Genomic DNA, 22,677 nt, shown 5'->3' with positions numbered 1-22,677 from the left:
TATTTATTAGAAAGGCAGAGGTAGAGAGAGAGAGAGAGAGAAAGAGAGAGAGTTTTCAATCTGCTGGTTCACTCTCCAGATGGCTACAATGGCTGGAGCTGAGCCTATCTGAAACCAGGAGCCAGGAGCTTCCTCCAGGTCTCCCACATGAGTGTGATGGCCTAAGGACTTGGGTTATCTTCTACTGCTTCCCCAGGCCATAACAGAGAACTGGATCAAAAATGGAGCATCCAAGACATCCAGCAGTGGGCATCCAGCTTCCGAGGACCCCGTCTCACGGAGGGCCCTGCGGGGTGCCCTCTGAGGAGCCCGTCTTCCAGAGCACTCTGTGCAAACCCCTAAGACCCCACCTTCGAGAGCGCCGCGGGCGCTCGCCTCTGACTCGAACTGCCAGAGCCGGCGAGCGACGAGCCTTAGAGGACTCCATCTCCCAGTGGTTCCCGCGGCTGTCACACCTCAGAGGACCGCGTCTGCCAGAATACCTTGCGGGCGCTCGGCTCAGACTCCATCTCCCAGAGCCCAGCCAGCGACAAGCCTTAGAGGACTCCATCTCCCAGTGGTCCCCGCGGGTTTCATACGTCAGAGGACCGCGTCTCCCAGAATACACTGCAGTCTCTCGCTTCAGACTCCATCTCCCAGTGGTTCCCGCGGCTGTCACACCTCAGAGGACCGCGTCTCCCAGAACACCTTGCGGGCGCTCGCCTTAGACTCCCTCTCCCAGAGCCCAGCCAGCGGCAAGCCTCAAAGACTCCATCTCCCAGTGATCTCCGCCGGCACCGCGCGTCGGAGGACCGTGTTTCCATGAAGGCTCGGGGCGTCCGTCCTCAGACTCCATCTCCCAGAGTCCCCGCGGGCACCCGCTTTATACTCAGAAGGTTAGAGCCGTAGACTATGTGGTGCCGAGCACGACGGGGCATCCGTCACAGATGTGTGGAAACGCTCATGACAGGTGGTGGGAGACGGCGCTTGTGTGGAATCCACAGGCCGAAAGGAAAATGGAATACACGTAAGCGGTGGCCTCCACCGTCCTTTCTCACAGGATACACAGTGGCTTCAGGCGTCAGGCGGCTTAAGCGGCTGCCTGCTATGCCGACATCCCCTATGGACACCAGTTCGATCCAGGCTGCTCCACTTCCAATCCAGCTCCCTGCTAATGTGCCTGGGAAAGCAGGGGGCCACAGCTCCAGTCCTTGGACTCCTGCCATGCACATGGGAGACACAGATGGAGTGCCGGCTCCTGGCTTCAGCTTGGCCCAGCCCCAGCCATTGTGCCCATTTGGGAAGTGAACTGGCAGATAGATGTAAGATCTCTACCTCTGTTTCTCCCTCTCTGTAACTCTGCCTTTCAAATAAATACGGATCTCCTTTTTACACAGCGGCTTTTGAAACCACTATTCTCATTTCTGCCAGATGAAAGAAAAAATGCTTGTGTCTATATTCACATCTATAACCAAATGTGGGGCCAGCGCCGGGGCTCACTAGGCTAATCCTCTGCCTGCGGTGCTGGCACCCCGGGTTCTAGTCCCGGTCAGGGCGTTAGATTGTGTCCTGGTTGCCCCTCTTCCAGTCCAGCTCTCTGCTGTGGCCGGGGAAGGCAGTGGAGGATGGCCCAAGTGCTTGAGCCCTGCACCCGCGTGGGAGACCAGGAGGAAGCACCTGGCTCCTGGCTTCGGATCGGTGCAGCGCATCGGCCACAGCACATAGGACGTAGCGGCCCTTTGGGGGGTGAACCAACAGAAAAAGAAGACCTCTCTCTCTCTCTAACTCTGTCAAAAATAAAAAATAAAAACCAATTTTTTAAAAATAACCAAATGTGGGAGAGTTTCCCAATCTAAGGAATTCAACTCTGGACACCAGCTGGTTTAACAGATCAGAAGAGGAAGACTGGGGTTGGTGGTGTCTTAGCATAGCAGGTAAAGCCTCTGCCCAAGACACTGTCATCCCATATGGGCACCAGTTCGAGAACTGGCTGCTTCACTTCCAATCTGGCTCCTTCCTAATTGTATGGGAAAGCAGCGGAGGATGGCCCATGTGCTTGGGCCTCTGCACCCACCTGAGAGATCTGGAAGAAGCTCCTGGATCCTGGCTTCTGTCCAACACAGCCCTAGCCATTGAGGCAATTTGGAGAGTGAACCAATAGATGGAAGATCTGTCTCTCCCTCTGTTGCTGTAATTCTTTCATGTAAATAAATAGTTTTTAACAACAACAACAAAAAAGTCTTAGCTCTGAAGCCTGTTTCACCATCCTGCCATTCAAGGCCACAGCTGCAGACCCATCAGAGAAGAGCAGGTCTTCACCAGAAAGGTCTCCAGCGCCTTCAACTCTGACTGTCTACTGTCCAGAACCGTGGGCAATAAATTATTGTTGTGATCTCCTTCCTGAAAACCCATAACCCCAGTCCCATTGTGAGAAAAGCCAGAAAAGAGAAACTCATTGCATAAAGCTGGAGACCTTGAAGACATGAGCAATTTTCTAGTAAAAATACATATCAACTGGGGTCAGTGTTGTGGTGTAGAGGGTTAAGCCACAACCTGTAGTACCAGCATCCCATATGGGCACCAGTTCAAGTCCTGGCTTGCCACGCCCACAGCTGTGATACCCGCGTGGCAAGATGTTGCTGCGTCGGGGGTCTAAAGCTGCAGGGTTTTGGGGTGCGCACTCTGTCGGAGTTTAGCCTCAGGCGATTCCTGTGCAGTCCACGGTTGTAACGACCCTCGACTCACAGTAGGGGAGCCGAAGACTGTCCTTGCTAAATTTTGGGGGACACCGTGTCTCTGCTCTGCTGATGAACTCATTATGCATTATCTACCAGCTGTGTTTACACTTTACTACTTACCCTCATAATTCTCAGAAACTAAAAATCAAGAAAAAGAAGTTTCCCATAAGCCAGGAATGCAAGTCAAAACATATCATTAGGTTCCCATTGTAGTAACAGAAAAATGTTAAGGTTACTCAGAGGTTATCTCCAGGTACCTAGAGGGCAAGCAAAACCTTGGACAGTTATTCCCCTAAACAGTTCAGTAAGTGAAACTAAGTCAAAGGTCAATTCTCATCCTCAGTAAGTAAAACTAAGTCAAAGGTCAATTCTCATCCTCAGTAAGTGAAACTAAGTCAAAGGTCAATTCTCATCCTCAGTAAACGGAACTAAGCCAAAGGTCAATTCTCATCCTCCGTAAATTGTCTAAAAACAATGTCCCCACTATGTTCCTCATAAAACCACTCGTATGACATCATTGTTTTAACTCATTTTGTCAACCTTTGTGATAAAAGTTTTTCATTTGCCTGCAGCATTGTTCTTTACTATATAAACCCAAGCCTTACTACAATAAATCGCAGCAGTAACATACACATAACGTGTGTGTGTCTGTCTGTCATTTCCCCGCCGATTTCTGACTCTCCTGGCTCTTCGTTCCCTCGTTCTCCCTCGGTCTGAGACTCCGCGAGAGCCGGTCCGCGGCACTGGCTGAGGCACCTTGGATCCAGCTCCCTGATAATGTGCCTGGGAAAGCAGTGAAGGATGGCCCAAGTGCTTGGTCCCCTGCACCGGCATGAGACACATGGAAAAGCTCCTGGCTTGTGGCTTTGGCCTGACCCAGTCCTGGCTGCTGTGACCATTTGGGGAGTGAACCACTGGATGTAAGACCTCTCTCTGCATTTCCCTTTCTCTCTCTGTAACTCTGCCTTTGAAATAAATAAACTAAATCTTTTAAAAAAATTTACACACAGGGGCTGGCATTGGTGCTGTAGCAGGTAAAGCTCCAGGCTGCTGGCTTCAGTTTGGCCCAGCACCAGCTGTTGCGGTCACTTAGGGAGTGAACCAGTGGATGGAAGACACTCCCCCCACCTCCACTCTGTAACTCTGACTTGTACATAAATAAATAAATAAATAAATACGCTATTGGAGAAAAATCAGAAGAAATATAAATAAGTAGAGAGATAGTCCTCCTGCAGGAGCAGAACATTGATTACTGTTAAGACACAAAAATCCCCTCTAATTTGACCTGAGGGTTCAGTGGAATCCCAATCAAATTCCCATCAAAGATGCCAACAAACTATTTAAAATCCAAAATAGATGACAGAACACTGAAGAAGCGGGGGACTGGCACTGTGCCTTAGTGGGTAAAGTTACAGCTAGCATCACCAGCATCCCATATAGACACCTGCTGGTGTCCCAGTTGCTTCACTGCCAGTCTAGCTTCCTGCTAATAGCCTGGGAAAAGCAGCACAAGATGGCCTTAGTGCTTGAACCCTGCACCCACATGGGAGACCAGAAAGAAGATCCTGGCTCCTGGCTCAGCCCTAGCTGTTGTGGCCACCTGGGAGTGAACCACTGGATATAAGAACTCTGTCTCTCTCTCTGACTCTCCCGCTCTCTCTGAAACTCTGACCTTCAAATAAATTTAAAAAACAGAAATTATGACAACAGTTTTCATGAAAGAAAAGCTAATTAGAAAATAGGCTCTCTTTACCTCTACCTCTCTATAGCTCTGCCTTTCAAATAAATAACTAAATCTCTTTGTTATAAAAAGGGGGGGAAGGAGCTGGCACTATGACATAGCAGGTAAAGCCACCATCAGTTCCAGCATCCCACATGGGCACTGGTTCCAGTCCTGGCTATTCCACTTCCAATCCAGCTCTCTGCTATGGCCTGGAGAAACAGTGGAAGATGGTCCAAGTTCTTGGGCCCTCGCACCCATGTGGGAGACCTGGAGGAAGTTCCTGGCTCCTGGCTTTGGATAGCTTCAGCTGTTATGGCCATCTGGGGAGTGAACCAGCAGATGGAAGACTCTCTCTCTCTTTTTAAAGAATTTATTTTATTTTGAAAGACAGAGTTACAGAGAGAGGTAGAGCCAGAGATAGAGGTCTTCCATCCACTGGTCCACTCCCCAAATGGCCACAATGGCTGGAGCTGTGCTGATCCAAAGCCAGGAGCCTGGAGCTTCTTCTGGGTCTCCCACGCAGGTGAAGGGGCCCAAGGACTTGGGCCATCTTCCACTGCTATCTTAGGCCATAGCAGAGAGCTAGATCAGAAGTAGAGCTGCTGGGATTTGAACCAGTTCCCATACAGGATGCCAGCACTGCAGGCCAGGGCTTTAACTTGCTATGCCACAGCACTGGCCCCAGAAGACACACTCTCTCCCTCTGCCTCTGCTTCTCTGTAGCTCTGCCTTTCAAATAAATAAATCAATCTTTAAAAAAAAAACCAGGAATATGGGGATGCACATCAATTAAACAGCTAAAATCTTTTAAAAGAAACAGTAGCAGTTGCAATAAGAACTTTCATTCATCGCTGTCCCACCCTCCCTGTAGATTTGAGGAGGAAATTGCTTTTGAAAACAATCATGTCAACACCATGCAAGAGAAAAAGAGTGCATCCAACTTTCTTTAACACAGTAAGCCCACCAAGTCCAGTGCAGCCACCTGCCAAACCAATCAACCTTGTAGGATGTCACTATGCAGACATGATAGAGTAATACTGGAAGCCACACAGAGAACATCAGGTTAGTTTCACAGATCAGATACCACACCAGTATTACAGGTCATCATGTGGACCTAAAATCAGTATTAGAGGTCCCATCCAGACCTTACACTACTTTCAGTGGCCACTGTGTGGATATCTTATTGGTAGATATTTGTCCTGTGCTTTAGGTGGAATTTATTTTTTCCCCTAAAGCCCTTTCTGTGCCCAGCACTCTGAAGATCCATCAGCACTGAGGCCGGAGTCTGGAAGCTTTTTACCCACCATTGCAGGGTGTAGATCTGAGAGTTCACCTTCACTACCTGGCACAGTTCTCATAACCTCAACAGCTGCAGTCAATCAGAAAAGTTAGGTTTGTGCACCCTCTCCTGGCTGCTAGGATTTGGTGCAGGACATGGGTGATGTGTGCCTCTTCTTGGCTTCCCCTAGGAAATGAAGGAATCTTAGCCCTATACTCAATACTACTTAATGTCACAGTTTTGGAAATGTAAACTGAAATGAAGTCCACTATTCTGTCTTTTCCATAAACTGTGTTGGAATACTTATTTGAAAACACAAGCTTTGGAGCCAGTGCTGTGGCATAGAAAGTTAAGCCTCTTGCTTTCAGTGCCCACATCCCATATAGGTCCCAGCTATAGTCCTGGGTGCTCCACTTCTGATAGAGCTTCCTGCTAATGCACCTGGGAAATCAGCCAAAGATGACCCAATTACTTGGGCCCCTGGACCCATGTGGGAGACCTGGAACAAGCTCCTGTGGCCATTTGGGGAGTGAACCAGTAGATGTAAGATCGATCTCTCTCTCTTTCCTTCTCTGTATCTCTGCCTTTCAAATAAATAAATAAATTGTTAAAAAAAAGAAAGAAAAAAGAAAACAAGTTTTAAAACCTTCCTGAAGATTCACTCAAAGTAGTTCATAGACTACAGTTTCAAATGCAAAGTATAAAAGTCATAGGACAAAAAAGAAATGAAGAAAATCTACATGGTCTTGTATGAATTTTTAAATTCATATTTATTTATTAATGCAGAGAGAGAGAGAGCACTCTGCCATCTGCCAGTTCACCCCCCCAAACAGCTACAATAGCCCAAGATAGGCCAGGCCAAAGCCAGGGGTCTCCAACACCACCCAAGCCTCCCATATGGTTGACAGGAGTCCAAGCACTTGGGACACCTTCAGCTGCTTTCCCAGATGCATTATCAGTGAGCTGAATTGGAAGTTCAGCAGCCAGCACTCCAATAGGCACTCATAGGTGAGGCCAGCATCACAAGCTGTGGCCTAACCCACTGCACCACAATACTAGCCCTGAAGCTTGAATAATTTGTAACACACAACATCAAAACCCAATCCCCAGAGTAAAAAACTGAAATTTTGCACTTTATAAAGGTAAAGCTTCTGTGTGACAGATCTTGTGTAGAGAAAGAAAAGGTACAGTTTAAATTATTTGGGATGTGAGAGTACCCAGGGATGGAATGTGACAAAAACCTGCTAAAAATGTATGGAAAACTCACTGCAGATTATGAGGACACAGCTAAATACACCATCTATGAAGAGTGGGCCCTCACCGGGCTCACATCTCCCTGAGCCTTGGTCTTGGGTTTTCTGGATGCTGGGGTTGTGGGCAATGAGCATCTGTCATTTATAAGTTACTAAGCTGTTCTGTGACAGCAGCCTGGAAGGACTAAGACAATGGGTTATTATAAAGGTGTGATGAAGGACACACATGCACAGCTAAAGGCACCTAGGATGAGGCCCACAAGGGTCCCAAGGGCAGGGCTTCCATCCCATGGAGCTGGAGCACCACCCTCTTGGCACATGGAAGTGTTCACCACCACAGAAGCTCCCTGAAGCACATCTTTTAGGGATCCTCTGGAGGCTTCATCAGGCAGGCATGACTGATGATTCACTCCATCTCCAGCCCTCTCATCCCAGAGGATGAGGGAAGGGACTGGAATTTCCAGGCCTTTAATCACAGCTTGGTCTTTCTGATAACCAGCCCCTTCCTGAAGCTATCCAAGAGCATCCAAGAACATCCAAGAACTACCCAAGCGTTCCCATCGGAACAAAAGACTTTTCCTATCAACCAGGAGAGGTCAAAGAACTTGGAAAGAACTGAAAAGACCAAACACATATTAGAACACCAGAGGCTCCCAGGACTCCTATCACTTTGGACATTGTAAGAGTTTTAGAAGCAATACCCCAAAAACAGAGGACAGAGACCAAACATGAGGGTAATTCAAAAAGTTACTGGAAAATGGAATTAAAAGAAAAATTGATTTTGCTGCAAAAACATTTAAAAGCAAGCATGGTTTTTCCATTGGAAGTTTATGGAAAGCATATATTCTAAAAACCATACGCATGGATTTTAAATTTTTTAGGAAAAAGATTATTTATTTATTTGAAAGGCAGAGTTACAAAGAGATATGGGGTGGGGGGAGAGCAAGAGAGAATCTTCCACCTGGTGGTTCATAGCCCAAATGGCCCAGGGCTGGGACAAGCCAAACAAAGAAGCCAAGAACTTGCTCCAGGTCTCCCACATGGGTGCAGGATCCCAAACATGTGGGCCATCTTCCGTTGCCTTCCCAAGTGCACTAGCAGGGAGCTGGATCTGAAGTACAGTAGTCAGTCTTGAACCCATGCCCACATGGGATGCTGGCGTCACAGGTGGCAGCTCAACCCACTACACCACAATGCTGGCTCCTGGATTTCAAACTTTTGTTGCACCAAAATAAACTTACCAGAGCTGGCATTGTGGTGCAGCAGGTTAAACCACCACCTGAGATGCCAGCATCCCATACAGGAGCATGGGTTTATGTCCTGGCTCCTCCACTTCTGATCCAGTTCCATGCTAATGCTCCTGGGGAGGCAGCAGAAGACGGCCCAAGTACTTGGGTCCCTACCACCCATGTGGGAGACTCAGATGGAGTTCTTGGCTTCTAGCTTCAGCCTGGACCAGACCTGGCAGTTGTGGCTGTGTGGGGTCTCTGATAAGACCTCAGATAAGAGGCCACTGTTTTTCTGTCTGCCTCTTTCTCCCCCTCCCTCCCTCCCAACCTCTCTGTCATTCTGCCTTCAAATACATAAATCTTTTTAAAAAATAAACTTAGATTTATTTATTTTATTTGCAAGGCAGAATTACAGAGAGAAGGAGAGACAGAGAGAGGCCTTCCGTCCACTGGCTCACTCCCCAAATGGCTACAAAGCCAGAGCTGGGCCAATCTGAAGCCACAAGCTAGGAGCTTCCTATGGGTCTGTTGGTGGGTGCAGCATTCCCAGACCATTAGCAGGGAACTGGATTGGAATTGGAGCAGCCAGGACTCAAACTGGCACCCTTATGGGATGCTAGCACCACAGGCAGATGCCACAGAGCTGGCCCCTGAACTCTACTTTTTATGAACTTTTTGAAGTACCTTCATGTGTATGTGTCTCTGTGTGTGTATGTACATATTTCATGTTATGTCACAACCTACAATCTGGAAGAACAATGAATTCAATGTTCATAACAGACTAATGAGTTAAATAAATGGTAGATGGTAAGAACCAGGCTTCTCAATGTTGGAGGGAGAAGTTATAGATGAGCAAGTGAGGAAGGCTGGAACAGTCCCTGTCACACTGGAACAGAGTCCACTGACAGAAGACATCAGTATCATTCAGATTAACATATAGACAGTTCCACAGGGAAATATCTGCAGTTAGGTGTGCAAATGTAGAATTCACAAGTATTTCCTTGTATCGTCAGTTATGAGAGTCAGGATGCAATCAGCATAGTCAGCTGCTAGACATAAGTTTTTAACATTTATTTATTTATTTATTTGAGAGACAGATTACAGACAAAGAGAGGGAAAGACAGAGAGAGAGGTCTCCCATCAGCTTGGTTATTCCCTAAATGGCTACAGCAGACAGAGCTGCACTGATTTGAAGTCAGGAGCTTCTTCCAGGTCTCCCACATGGGTGCTGCACCATCTCCCACTGCTTCCCCAAGCACATATGGGATGCCGGCATCACAGGCAGGGGCTTAGCTCACAGTGCCACAGTGCTATCCCCTCAGTGGAGAACATTCTACAAATTACCAGGCAGGTCCTCCTTGATACTGGCAAGACTTCAGAAAGTCAGGAGGAGCCTAGGGAAACCTGACAACTGCATGCCATGGGGGACTTCGGGTGGACCCTCGCACTGAAAAAAGTATAAATAAGAGAAACCAAAGAAATTACAGACTGTGGGGCCAGCACTGTAGCACAGCAGGTAAAGCTATTGCCTCAGTGCCAGAATCCCATCTGGGCACTGGTTCAATTCCTGGCTGCTCCTCTTCTGATCCAGCTCTCTGCTATGGCCTGGGAATGCAGCAGAAGATGACCCAAGTCCTTAGGCCCTTGCACACACATGGGAGACCTGGAAGAAGCTCCTGGCTCCTGGTTATGGATTGGTCCCAATTCCGGCCATTGCGGCCATTTGGGGATTGAACCAGTGGATGGAAGACACCTCCCTCCCGCCCTCCTTGTGTGTGTGTGTGTGTGTGTGTCTGCCGCAGCCTATCTGTTACTTTGCCTTTTGAATAAATAAATAAATAAATCTTTAAAAAATTACAGACTGTAGTACATTATTGCATATAAAAATTTTTTGTTGTGATAAATGCTATAAGATGTTATTCTGAGAAGAAAGTAGAGGTTATATGGAAAATCTCGGCATTTTAGAGCAATTTTTTAGTAAATGTAAAACATTCTACAAAACTATTTAAAAACTTTGCTATATATAATACTTGTTTAATTATTCATACTAGCAATTGATGCTGTTAAAAAGTCATTTTTAAAAAAAAATTCTTATTTATATGAAAGGCAGAGTGACAGAGAGGGAGAGACAGAGATAGTAAGACGTCTTCATCTTCTGATTCTCTCCCCAGCGTCCAGTGCCCAAAGTCAAGAGCAGGGAACTCCATCCTGGTCTCTCACATGGATGGCAGGGGCCCAAGTACGTGGGCCATCTTCAGCTGCCTATCCAGGTACATTAGCAGGAGGCTGGATCAGAAGCAGAGCTGCAGGATACTCCAGTATGGTACTCCAATATGGGAAGCCGGCATCACAGGCAGCGGCTTAACCCGCTGAATCACAACCTTGCCCCCCTCAAGAAGTCTGAATTTTAATAACAGCATTTATGACACCAAATTAAATAATGACTAATGTATAATTTCAGATAAATGCCTCTTTTACATGTTGTATGTTAAAGTTGTAATACATATGTCTGAACCTATTTATTATATTTTTTCTTATGCTGTGGTTATGCTCTGATTTGCCCCCTAAAATGCTGGTCATCTTAGAAATAAGCAAAAAAAATTACAATTTAGATATTCAATTTCAATTCATGATTGCATATTTTTTAAATGTTTATTTGAAAGTGGAAGCTACAGAGAGAGAGAAAGAGAAAGAGAAAGAGATCTTCCATCTGCTGGCTTACTCCCCAGATGGTCACAATGGCTAGCACTGGGCCACGCCACAGCCAGGAGCCAGAGACTTCCTCCAGGTTTCCCACAAGCGTAGCAGGGGCCCAAGGACATGGACCATCCTCCCCTGCTTTCCCAGTCACATCAGCAGGGAGTCAGATTGGAAGTGGAGCAGCCAGGACAAGAATCAGCATCCATATGGGATGCTGGTGTCACAGGTGGTGGCTTTATCCCCTATGCCAGCCCCTGCACAGTTTCAAAAATATAACTTCATAAAAAGAAAGGTATCAATGACAAATTGATTCATTGTGACTAGATCACTTATTCTAATATTTTCTTTCCATTCATACCTTTTATCAGTAGTAATAGGTCCTTGAGAAAAATATTCGAAGAATAGAATGTGTGGCCACAATGATTCAATGTGTCATTATATTGCTTTCTAAAACAGAAGATTATAAAAGAACCTTCAAAATCAGTTTCCTCAATTATGCATTGCAGAAAGTGATCAAACCAGAGAAACAGAAAGGATAGCACATACTATGTGGTTTAGATGTTATTATACTTTATGAGGGGTGGAATGTACATTTAGAGATTATAAAGAACTTTTGGAAGTCCAAGCTGAACCTGTAATTACATGGTCACCACAGTTAATTGTGATACTAATGTTAAAAAAGGATCTGCATGGCTGGCGCCACGGCTCACTAGGCTAATCCTCCACCTGTGGCGCCAACACATTGGGTTCTAGTCCCGGTCAGAGTGCCGGATTCTGTCCCGGTTGCTCCTCTTCCAGTCCACCTCTCTGCTGTGGCCCGGGAAGGCAGTGGAGGATGACGGCCCAGGTGCTTGGGCTCTGCACCCACATGGAAGACCAGGAGGAAGTATCTGGCTCCTGGCTTCGGATCATTGCAGCGCGCTGGCCGTAGCAGCCATTTGGGGGGTGAACCAACAGAAGGAAGACCTTTCTCTCTGTCTTTCTCTCTCTCACTAACTCTGCCTGTCACAAAAAAAAAAAAAAAAAAAGGATCTGCAGGGAAGGCATTTGACCTGGTGGTTAAGATGCCCACATCCCTTATCAGAGCCCTTGGGTTCAGTACCTGACTCTGGCTCCTTACTCCAACTTCCTCCTAATGTGCACCCTGAGAGGAAACTGATGGCTCAACTTATTGGGTTCCTGCAACCTACATGGGAGACCTGGATCAAGTTCCCGCCTCCTGTGTTTGGCTCATCCCAGTTCCAGTAGCTGCAGGCATCTGGGGAGTCAATCAGCAGATGAGAAACTTCTTTTCTCTTTCTCTCTCAAATAAATGTTTTTCCAAAAATTATCTGTGCTTTATTTTGTATAATAAAATAGAAAATTAACAATTAATGCTCACAGAACATGTTAGACTTAAAATGCAAATAAATCAAAATGCTCTTTCTACACTAGATTATATAGCCCATCATGAGCCGATGTGCCATATCATAAAGTGCATTCACCTTAACTACACTGAGGGAGACCTGAAGAAGCTCCTGGATCCTGCCTTTGGTCTGGCACAGCCATGGCCATTGCAGCCATTTGGGGAGTGAACCAGTGATGGAAGACCTCTCTTTCTCTCACTGCCTCTTCCGTCTCTGTAACTCTGCCTTTCAAAAAAAAAAGAAAAGAAAAGATTGTTTTCCAAAAAAAGAAAGAAAACAACTAGCATAGAAAAGCTTGGAATGATGCTTGGAGCTGCCCATGGGCAGAGACCCCAGGACCACAGTGATTCCTGGCTAGGAGTGCAGTGGCCTTCCAGAAATTATAGTGTTGTGCCCAGATCGTTAGAGCCCCGCAGAGACCCCAGAGAGTTTATCACACCGAACTGTAAAAGCAAGGTTTATTCAGGAGTACAAGCCGTGACAGGGACCCCATCCAACCAACCGGCACAGCGGAGGAAGGAGTGAGGCCCCAGTCTTGGTTTGGGAGAGTTTTTAAAGGAAAAAAGGGCTACATTAGCAGGAAAAAAGAGTTACATACAGCACCGAAGCTCTGGGCACAGGGAGTTACTTTGTTTAGCAATCTCTACTGTGCTGTCCTTGGTCTACCAAGCTAGCTGTCCCTGGTAAGCTTTGACATCTCCGGAATGCCTGAATGCCTGCTTTTACAAGGACCCGGGTCTGCTATGGGAAATGGAGGCTGCTTTATTGTTTTAAAATGGAGTCACTTTGGCTCTTCAGTAGTTTGCCTTTCAAAAGTCAAGGCACAGAAAACAAAAGGCGGCGGCTTTTCTGCAGGGCACTTCACGGCGTAATCCCGAAGGTGGACACAGGGGAGGCCTGTCCCGGGCAGGCTGACCAGACACAGCCCTGGACCAGCAGGAGCCGCTCCAGCCGCGCGGCGACCTCACAGGACTCGCGAAGCTCGTTTGGGCATAAACAAGTCTTACATAGCAACTTTTCCTCGGGGTTTTGCACCCCTAAGGATTTATTTGTTTATTTGAAAGAAAGAGCGACAGAGAGAGAGAGAGATCTTCCATCCGTTGCTTCACTCCCCAGATGCCCTCAACGGCCAGCGCCGGCCAGGCTGAAGCCAGAGCCAGGAGCTAACCCTGACCCTGACCCTGACCCTGACCCTAACCGCTAAACCCTGACCCTGACCCTGACCCTGACCCTAACCCTAACCCTCACCCTCACCCTCACCCTAACCCCTAACCCTAACCCTAACCCCTAGCCCTAACCCTAACCCTAACCCTAGCCCTAACCCTAACCCTAGCCCTAGCCCTAACCCTAACCCTAGCCCTAACCCTAACCCTAGCCCTAACCCTAACCCTAGCCCTAGCCCTAGCCCTAGCCCTAACCCTAGCCCTAACCCTAACCCTAACCCTAGCCCTAACCCTAGCCCTAACCCTAACCCTAACCCCTAACCCTAAACCCTAACCCCTAACCCTAGCCCTAGCCCTGGCCCTAGCCCTAGCCAAGGCCCTAGCCCTAGCCCTGACCCTGACCCTGACCCTGACCCTAACCCTAAACCCTGACCCTGACCCTAACCCTAACTCCTAACCCTGACCCTAACCCTAACCCTAACGCACAGGAGGCAGCCTGGCTCTATTCCAACTCACTCTTGGGATAACACATCCACTTCTGGAAAATGAGCACTCACTCATGGGAAAAAAGGCATTAATTCATTTATCCAGCTCCACTCCCGTGACTGACACACTTCCCACTAGGTGCCACTTGCCAAACTGCCCCATTGGACAATTAAGGTTCCAATCCATGGTCATTAAATGGACACCTGGAAACCACAGTGCTACTGAACCACTATCAGTTTCTTGTAGAGAAGTTTCCTGGTTGACTTGAGCGACACCTCTGAATCAAGGTATAGGGGAAGCTCACAGAAATAATGCTTTTGTGAACAGTGAATGTACTCTGAAGATGATATGAAGGGCTGATGGCTCATGCTGAGCATTCAGTCAAAAACATGGATTTTATGTGGTGAATAAATTTGGGAACACATATATAAGTCCCATGAGAATGTCACTTCTGTAAGTTAACCCTTGCAGCCTGATGTGAGGACAAAGCATTAACAAAATGCATCTGATTGAATGGAATGTGTGAGGTCTATAAAACCCAGGAGATATTAAAAGTCACAGAAGTGAACATTGCCCTCATCTGACTTGCATGATACAGGCAGGCTAGTCTTTTGTGGTGGAAAGCACCAATATAGTTCCCAGGATTTATGGCTTCCCATCCTTACTTATCCTAGCAGAACAGCATATTGTCACTCAAGCAATTTTACCATACAAGTGTGTAAGGTGGGGGCCTAGTGACCTAAGGAAGAAGAATGTCCTCTTAAAGAGTTCTTTACAGCAAAGCCATATTAATAGCAGTGAACAATATTGGTTTAGGTTTGGAATGTATTGTCCGCAGTCACATGTACATGCTCACAATTCATTGTAGGTGTTTTCTGTCCTCGTTTGGCTTTGTCCCCTTTTTGTAGCTTATCCTGGTAGCTTTGGCCAAAAGGCTGTAGATTGCTTTGCTTGAAATGCCAGGTGGCTATGGAAGAAGGGTTTGCAATCCCTGCTCACTGTGTTTCTTCTGAGTAGAAGCCAGGTGAATTGTGTGGAAGTGATCTGTTCTTTCCCTTGGGAGAAATTCCCACCTGGGACTGTTCTGGGACAGGATCAAAGCAAAATCCATGACATCGGGCCCTTCCCTGCAGCTGAGGTGAGTGGGGATGCAGAGCAGCCGCATTTCTCTTGGTCTAAACTCTCCTTTCATGTGGTTTGTCCCTATTAGGGGTGGTGTTCTGGCTCTGTGAAGACAAATGATGCACAGGAGGACTCGGTCTTGGGCTGTCCTGCTGCGGGCATCTCTGCTTTCAAGGTTTGACAAAATCCTGTGCCTGTTAAAGTTAGGACTCCAGGGTCATAGTGGACCAGGGCATACCATGAGCAGCATTGGGAGAAATCTACCATGACTTCAGTTGCCCCTCTCTCGAGGAACCTGGCAGTATGTCCTTTTCTCCTCCTCACTCACAACTATGGGGCTAGTCCCCCTTTGCAAATTATCTCAGGATTTTAAATGTTGGTCTTGCAGTTGTAATATCTTCTAGTCTTTTAAAAGTTATTTATATAAGGTGAATAAGCTTCATTTGTTTCATATATACAGAAATAAGAGCATAGTGATCCTCATCACCCTAACCTCCCTCCTGCCCATGCTCCCACTCTCCATTTTCCTTCCTTATTTTTGATATAATTTTTTACTATGACATACTTTCAGGTTATTTTATTTATTAAGAAAACTTTTATTTAACAAATATAAATTTTGAAAGTACAACTTTTGGATTATAGTGGTTTTTTCCCCCCATAACCACCCTCCCACCCACAAACCATCCCATTTCCTACTCCCTCTCCATCCCATCTTCATTAAAATTTATTTTTAATTATCTTTTAGTACAGAGCTGGTCTTCTGTATATAAAGATTTCAACAGTTTGCACACATATAGACACACAAAGTATAAAGTACTGTTTGAAGACTAGTTTTACCATTAATTCTCCTTAATTCACATTAAGGACAGAGGTCCTACATGGGGAGTAAGTGCACAGTGACTCCTGTTGTTTTAACAATTGACACTGTTATTTATGATGTCAGTAATCACACAAGGCTCTTGTCATGAGATGCCAAGGCTGTGGAAGCCTCTCGAGTTTACCAACTGCAATCTTATTTAGACAAGGCCATAGCCAAAGTGGAAGTTCTCTCCTCCCTTCAGAGCTAGGTATCTCCTTCTTTGATGGCCCGTTCTTTCCACTGGGATCCTACTCACATAGATCTTTCATTTAGATCATTTTTTTGAATGGATGGAAAAAGATATTCCAAGCTAACAGAAACAAAAAAAGAGCCAGTGTGGTCACCCTAATATCAGACAAAATAGACTTTAACACAAAAGCTATTAAAAGAGACAAAGAAGGACACTATGTAATAATGAAAGGATCAATCCAACACAAAGATGTTACTATCATAAATGTATATTCACCTAATTACAGGGCACCTGGCTATTTGAAATCATTATTAAGGGATTTAAAGGGAGATATAGACTCAAATATAATAGTAACAGGAACTTCAATAGCCCACTTTCAGCAATGGACAGATCAACCAGTCAGAAAACCAACAAGGAAACAACAGAGCTAATTGACACTATAGACCAAATAGACCTAGTAGATATCTACAGAGAATTCCACCCCATAGCCACAGAGTACACATATTTCTCCCGGGTGCACAGAACTTTCTCTAGGATTGACCATATGCAGGGCATAAAGGGAGCCTCAGCAAATTAAAAAAAATGAATTTATAACATGCATCTTCTCAGAACACAATGCAGTGAAGCTTGAAATTAAAAACATTGAAACAAAAAAAAAATACAAAAGATCATCAAAATGAAGAGCTGGTTTTTTTTTTTGAAAAAATAAACAAAATTGACAATTGGCCCAGCTAACCAAAAAATTGGAGAGAGAAGACTTAAAGCAGTACAATTAAAAATGGTAATAGGAATGTAACAACAAACACAACAGAAATAAAAATAATCATCAGAAACCACTACAAAGAGCTGTATGCTAACAAATTGGGAAACCTAGAAGAAATGAATAGATTCTTGGACACATACAACCTACCTAAACTGAGCCATGAAGACATAGAAAACCTAAATAGACCCATAACCATGAAAGAAATTGAATGAGTAATAAGTACACTACTGAAAAAAAAAAAGAGCCCAGGACCAGATGGCTTCACTGCTGAATTCCACCAGACATTTAAAGAACTAATCTCAGTTCTTCTCAAATTATTCAAAACAATTGAAAGGGAGGGAGTCATCCCAACTTCTTTCTATGAAGCCAATATCACATTATTTCCTAAACCCAGAAAAGACTCAACAGAGAAAGAAAACTATAGACCCATCTCCCTGATGAACATAGACTCAAAAATACTCAACAAAATTCTGGCCAACTGAATCCAACTACAAATCAGAAAGATCATTCACTTGGACCAAGTAGGGCTCATCCCTGGTATACAGGGATGGTTCAACATTCAAAAATCAATCAACGTGATACATCACATTAACAAATTGAGAAACAAAGTCATATGATTATCTCAATAGATGCAGAGAAAGCAGCTGACAAACTACAACACCATTTCATAATGAGAACTCTAAGCAAATTGGGTTTAGAAGGAACATTCCTCAACACAATTAAGGCAATTTATGACAAACCCATGGCCAACATTATATTGAATGGGGAAAAGTTGGAGGCATTTTCATTGAAAACTGGCATCAGAAAGGGATACACACTCTCACCACTGCTATCAATATAGTCCTAGAAGTGTTAGCCAGAGCCATCAGGCAAGAAAAAGAAATCAAGGAGATACAAATGGGAAAGGAGGAAGTCAAACTATCCCTATTTGCAGATGACATAATTCTATATAGAGAGGACCCAAAAGACTCCATTAAGAGACTATTGGGGGGGAGGGGTGGCACTGTGGCTAACTACATTAATCCTCCGCCTGCAGTGCCGGCATCACATATGGATGCCGGGTTCTAGTCCCGGTTGCTCCTCTTCCAGTCCAGCTCTATGCTGTGGCCCGGGAGGGCAGTGTAAGATGGCCCAAGTGCTTGGGCTCCTGCACCCACGTGGGAGACCCGGAAGAAGCTCCTGGCTCCTAGCTTCAGATGAGCGCAGCATCAGCTGTTGCGGCCATTTGGGGAGTTAACCAATAGAAGGAAGACTTTCTCTCTGCCTCTCTCTCAATGTCTAACTCTATCTTTCAAATAAATAAATAAAAAAGATACTACTGGAACTCATATGAGAGTCTGGTAAAGTAGCAGGATACAAAATCAATGCACAGAAGTCCACAGCCTTTGTATATGTAGATAATGCTATGGCTGAGAAAGAACTTCTAAGATCAATCCCATTCACAATAGCCACAAAAACAATCAAGTACCTTAGAATAAATTTAACCAAAGATGTCAAAGATCTGTAGGATGAAAATTACAAGATATTAAAGAAAGAAATAGAAGAGGACACAAAAAAATGGAAAAATCTGCCATGTTCATGGATTAGAAGAAGTAATATCAAAATGTTCATTCTTCCAAAAGCAATTTACAGGTTCAATGCTATACCAATCAAAATACCAAAGACATTCTTCACAGACCTAGAAAAAAAATGATGCTGAAATTCATATGGAGAACACGAGACCTCACATAGCTAAAACTATTGTATACAATAAAAATAAAGCCAGCACTGCAGCTCACTAGGCTAATCCTCTGCCTGTGGAGCCAGTACTCTGGGTACAGGTCCCAGTTGGGGCACCAGTTCTCTCCCAGTTGCTCCTTTTCCAGTCCAGCTCTCTGCTGTGACCCAGGAAGGCAGTGGAGGATGACCCAAGTCTTTGGGTCCTGCACCCACATGGGAGACCAGGAGGAGGCACCTGGCTCCTGCTTTGGATCAGTGCAGCGCGCCAGGGTGAACCAACGGAAGGAAGACCTTTCTTTCTGTCTCTCTCACTAACTCTGCCTGTCAAAAAAATTAATAATAATAATGCACTTTGTGCTACTTATGGGGAAATAACTAAGCCTATTTTGTATATTCTTCCTATTTTTAAAAATCTATTTCCACAAGCCATAGATGAGTTTTTCTTTAATTCACAAGACTTCTCTGACTTTACCTCATTCATCAAGTATGTGATTTTGTTTTGCTTCAAGAAATGAAGTGGTTCAGCCAAAATATTTTAATTGCATGTTTCCCATTGCTTGGCATCCATTTGGAAAAAAAATTGCCTATGGTTGAAATTGTTAACTATCATTACTTTACCCTGTGTTGCGGTTCAAGCATGACAGTCATGAGCAGAAGTATTGATTGGCTAGTACTTGGCAATCTTATTTCAAACATGATAGTCGTGAGCAAAAGTATTGATTGGCTAGTACTAGATAATCTTATTTCAAACATGATAGTCATGAGCAAAAGTATTAATTGGCTAGTACTTGGTGATCTTATTTCAAACGTGATATTCATGAGCAGAAGTATTGATTGGCTAGTACTTGGTGATCTTATTTCAAACACGATAGTCATGAGCAGAAGTATTGATTGGCTAGTCCTTGGAGGTATTATTTTGCTTTTCTTTGTCTTCTTTGGTTGTATGTGTGCATCACATCCAGGGCGCCACGTCAGTGGATTCCATCACCCATCTGGATGACAATCACTCTCAACTCCTAGAAACTCTACAGCTCTCCTTGCCTGCCAAGGCCCAAAGCAAAAAAAGAAAAATCCAGAGACAAGAAATTTAGTCTGAATCCTATATACAGACAGGTGCCAAGGCTCATGGACAGCTGCTGTGAGCATCTAGAAAAACATAGTGAGTAGACCTGCGGGTCACTGGTCATTTATTTAAATATCGTCCGTTGGAGTCAACAATTGGCATTTTGTATTCATGGGATCAGGATCTGGACAGACACTTCCTTTGTGAAGAAAGTATATAGAGGTGAGGCTTGCTTAAGAGATTACTGGGCTGGCTGGTGCCACGGCTCACTAGGCTAATCCTCCACCTGTGGCACCAGCACCCCAGGTTCTAGTCCCGGTTGGGACTCCAGATTCTGTCCCAGTTGCTCCTCTTCTAGTCCAGCTCTCTGCTGTGCCCAGGAAGGCAGTGGAGGATGGCCCAAATCCTTGGGCCCTGCACCCACATGGGAGACCAGGATGAAGCACCATGGTCCTGGCTTCGGATTGGCGCAGCATGCCGGCCGGAGCGGTCATTTGGGGGGTGAACCAACAGAAGGTCTCGAGTCTCATAAAACAGGACTGTTGATTTTGTTTGCCTCTTTGCAGGCCTCCAAACTGGGGATATTCCAAGTTGGAAGTTCAAAAAAGAAAGTAAGACAGGCCAGCGCCGTGGATTAACAGGCTAATCCTCTGCCTTGCGGCGCCAGCACACCAGGTTCTAGTCCCAGTTGGGGTGCTGTATTCTATCCCGGTTGCCACTCTTCCAGGCCAGCTCTCTGCTATGGCCCGGAAAGGCAGTGGAGGATGGCCCAAGTGCTTGGGCCCTGCACCTGCATGGGAGACCAGGAGAAGCACCTGGCTCCTGGCTTCGGATCAGCAAGATGCGCCAGCCACAGCGGCCATTGGAGGGTGAACCAACGGCAAAAAGGAAGACCTTTCTCTCTGTCTCTCTCTGTCACTATCCACTCTGCCTGTCCAAAAAAAAAAAAAAAAAAAAAAAAGTAAGACAAGTAAGTCCCTACCATGTACAAACGTTCACGTTTATGTCAATTCTCTTCTTCATATATCCTTTTGCCCTCTCACTAATGATAATGTAATTATCAGAGTGCCTGGTGCAAGTCCTAGTTATAACACTTCCCATCCAGCTTTCTGCTAATGCACACCTGGGGAGCAGCAGGTAATGGATAAAGTACTTGGATCCCTGAGAGACCTGAAATGAGTTTCAGGCTCCTGGCCTTTGCCCATCTCAACCCTAGCTGTTGAAGGTGCTTGGGGAGTGAACCAACAGATGATTGGTTCTCTCTCTCTCTCTCTCTCTCTCTCTGTGTGTGTGTATGTGTGTGTGTGTCTGTCTGTCTGCCTACCAAGTACAATGAAAATTGATTTTTAAAAATAAGTTTACTGCCATGGGACTCCAAATCCCATTAAGTTGGCATGTACCAATACCATCTCACTAGATAAAGTGATCAGTTTTAGTTCATAATTGATCATAATGGTAGGATTACATGTCAAAGGGATCACATAAACAAGACTAATGTCTGCTAATACCAACTGATAGAATAAAAAAGGAGATAACAATCCAACATGGGAAATGGGATATGCAAGACTCACAGAATGGCAAACACCGTAAACAGCACTCTGGCCTCAAAATCAGCCCTTAAGGCATTCAGCCAATGACAGTATTTCAGGCATGGAAAGCCAAGACACTGTGGCAAAAAATGACCTAAATGAAAGATCTCTGTGAGTGAGATCCCAGTGTAAAGAATGGGCCATCAAAGAACGAGGTACCTTTCTCTGAAGGGAAGAGAGAACTTCCACTTTGAATATGGCATTGTTTAAATAAAATTGGAGTTGGTGAACTCAAAAGGCTTTGATAACGTTGGCAACTCATGACAAGAGCCTCGGGTGATTACTGATGTCATAAACAAGAGTGTCAATTGTTAAATCAACAACAGGAGTCACTGTGCACTTACTCCTCATGTAGGATCTCTGTCCTTAATGTGTTGTACTTTGTGAATTAATGGTGAAACTACTAAGATAGCACTTGATACTTTGGGTATCTATGTGGGTGCAGTCTGTTGAAATCTTTACTTAGTACATTCCAAGCTGATATTCTGTATATAAAGATAATTGAAAATGAATCTTAATGAAGAATAGGATGGGAGAGGGAGTGAGAGATGGGATGGTTTGGGGGTGGGAGGGCGGGTATGGGGGGAAGAACCACTATAATCCAAAAGTTGTACTTTTGAAATTTCATATTTATTAAATAAAAACTTCCTATAAAAATTAAAGAAACAAAAAGAAGTTTACTATTAGACCTTAAGGAATAGACTCCCTTGATATGACAAACATCTGTGTTCACAATAGGCCAACTGTTCTTTTAAAAGGATTCCTGATTTGGCAAAGAAAATTAAAATATTCTTTTCCCTCTATGTCTTTCAACAGAAAGGAAATATGGAATTCAGCAAATCAAAAACAAAGCCAAGGCAGAATAATATTGTAGTTTGATGAAAGTATTGAAATTGTATTTGTTCCTATTAGTGAAAGTAACTTTTTTATCAAGATAAAAAAAAAAGAGATCTCAAAAGAAATATGATTACTTGGTTAGCCTTATTGTTTTAAATTTTAAAAATTTATTTGAGCAGGGCCGGTGCTGCAGCTCACTAGCCTAATTCTCCACCTGTGGCACTGGAACTCTGGGTTCTAGTCCTGGTTGGGGCACCAGATTCTGTCCCAGTTGATCCTCTTCCAGTCCAGCTCTCTGCTGTGGCCTGGGAAGGCAGTGGAGGATGGCCCAAACACTTGGGCCCTGCACCTGCATGGGAGACGAGGAGGAAGCACCTGGCTCCTGGCTTCAGATTGGTGCAGTGCCAGCTACGGTGGCCATTTGGGGGGGGTGAACCAACGGAAGGAAGACCTTTCTGTCTGTCTCTGTCTGTCTAACTCTGCTTGTCAAAAAAAGAAAAAAGAAATGGAAGAGAGGAGGGACTTCACCTCTTTATTGGCCCATGTATTTGGAGAGCCTATCAACATTATCAAATCAAT

General features: G+C 45.0%; 1 pseudogene; it reads left to right on the top strand.

The window, feature by feature from the left end:
• Positions 1-221: 221 nt before the first annotated feature.
• Positions 222-22,677, top strand: part of LOC133770637 (rho GTPase-activating protein 6-like) — a 34,073-nt pseudogene continuing 11,617 nt past the window's right edge.

The sequence above is a fragment of the Lepus europaeus genome, chromosome 11, assembly GCF_033115175.1.
Source record: "Lepus europaeus isolate LE1 chromosome 11, mLepTim1.pri, whole genome shotgun sequence".
Taxonomy (NCBI): Eukaryota; Metazoa; Chordata; class Mammalia; order Lagomorpha; family Leporidae; genus Lepus; species Lepus europaeus.
Note: the sequence above shows the minus strand (reverse complement) of the source record. Positions and strands in the feature narration are given on the sequence as shown.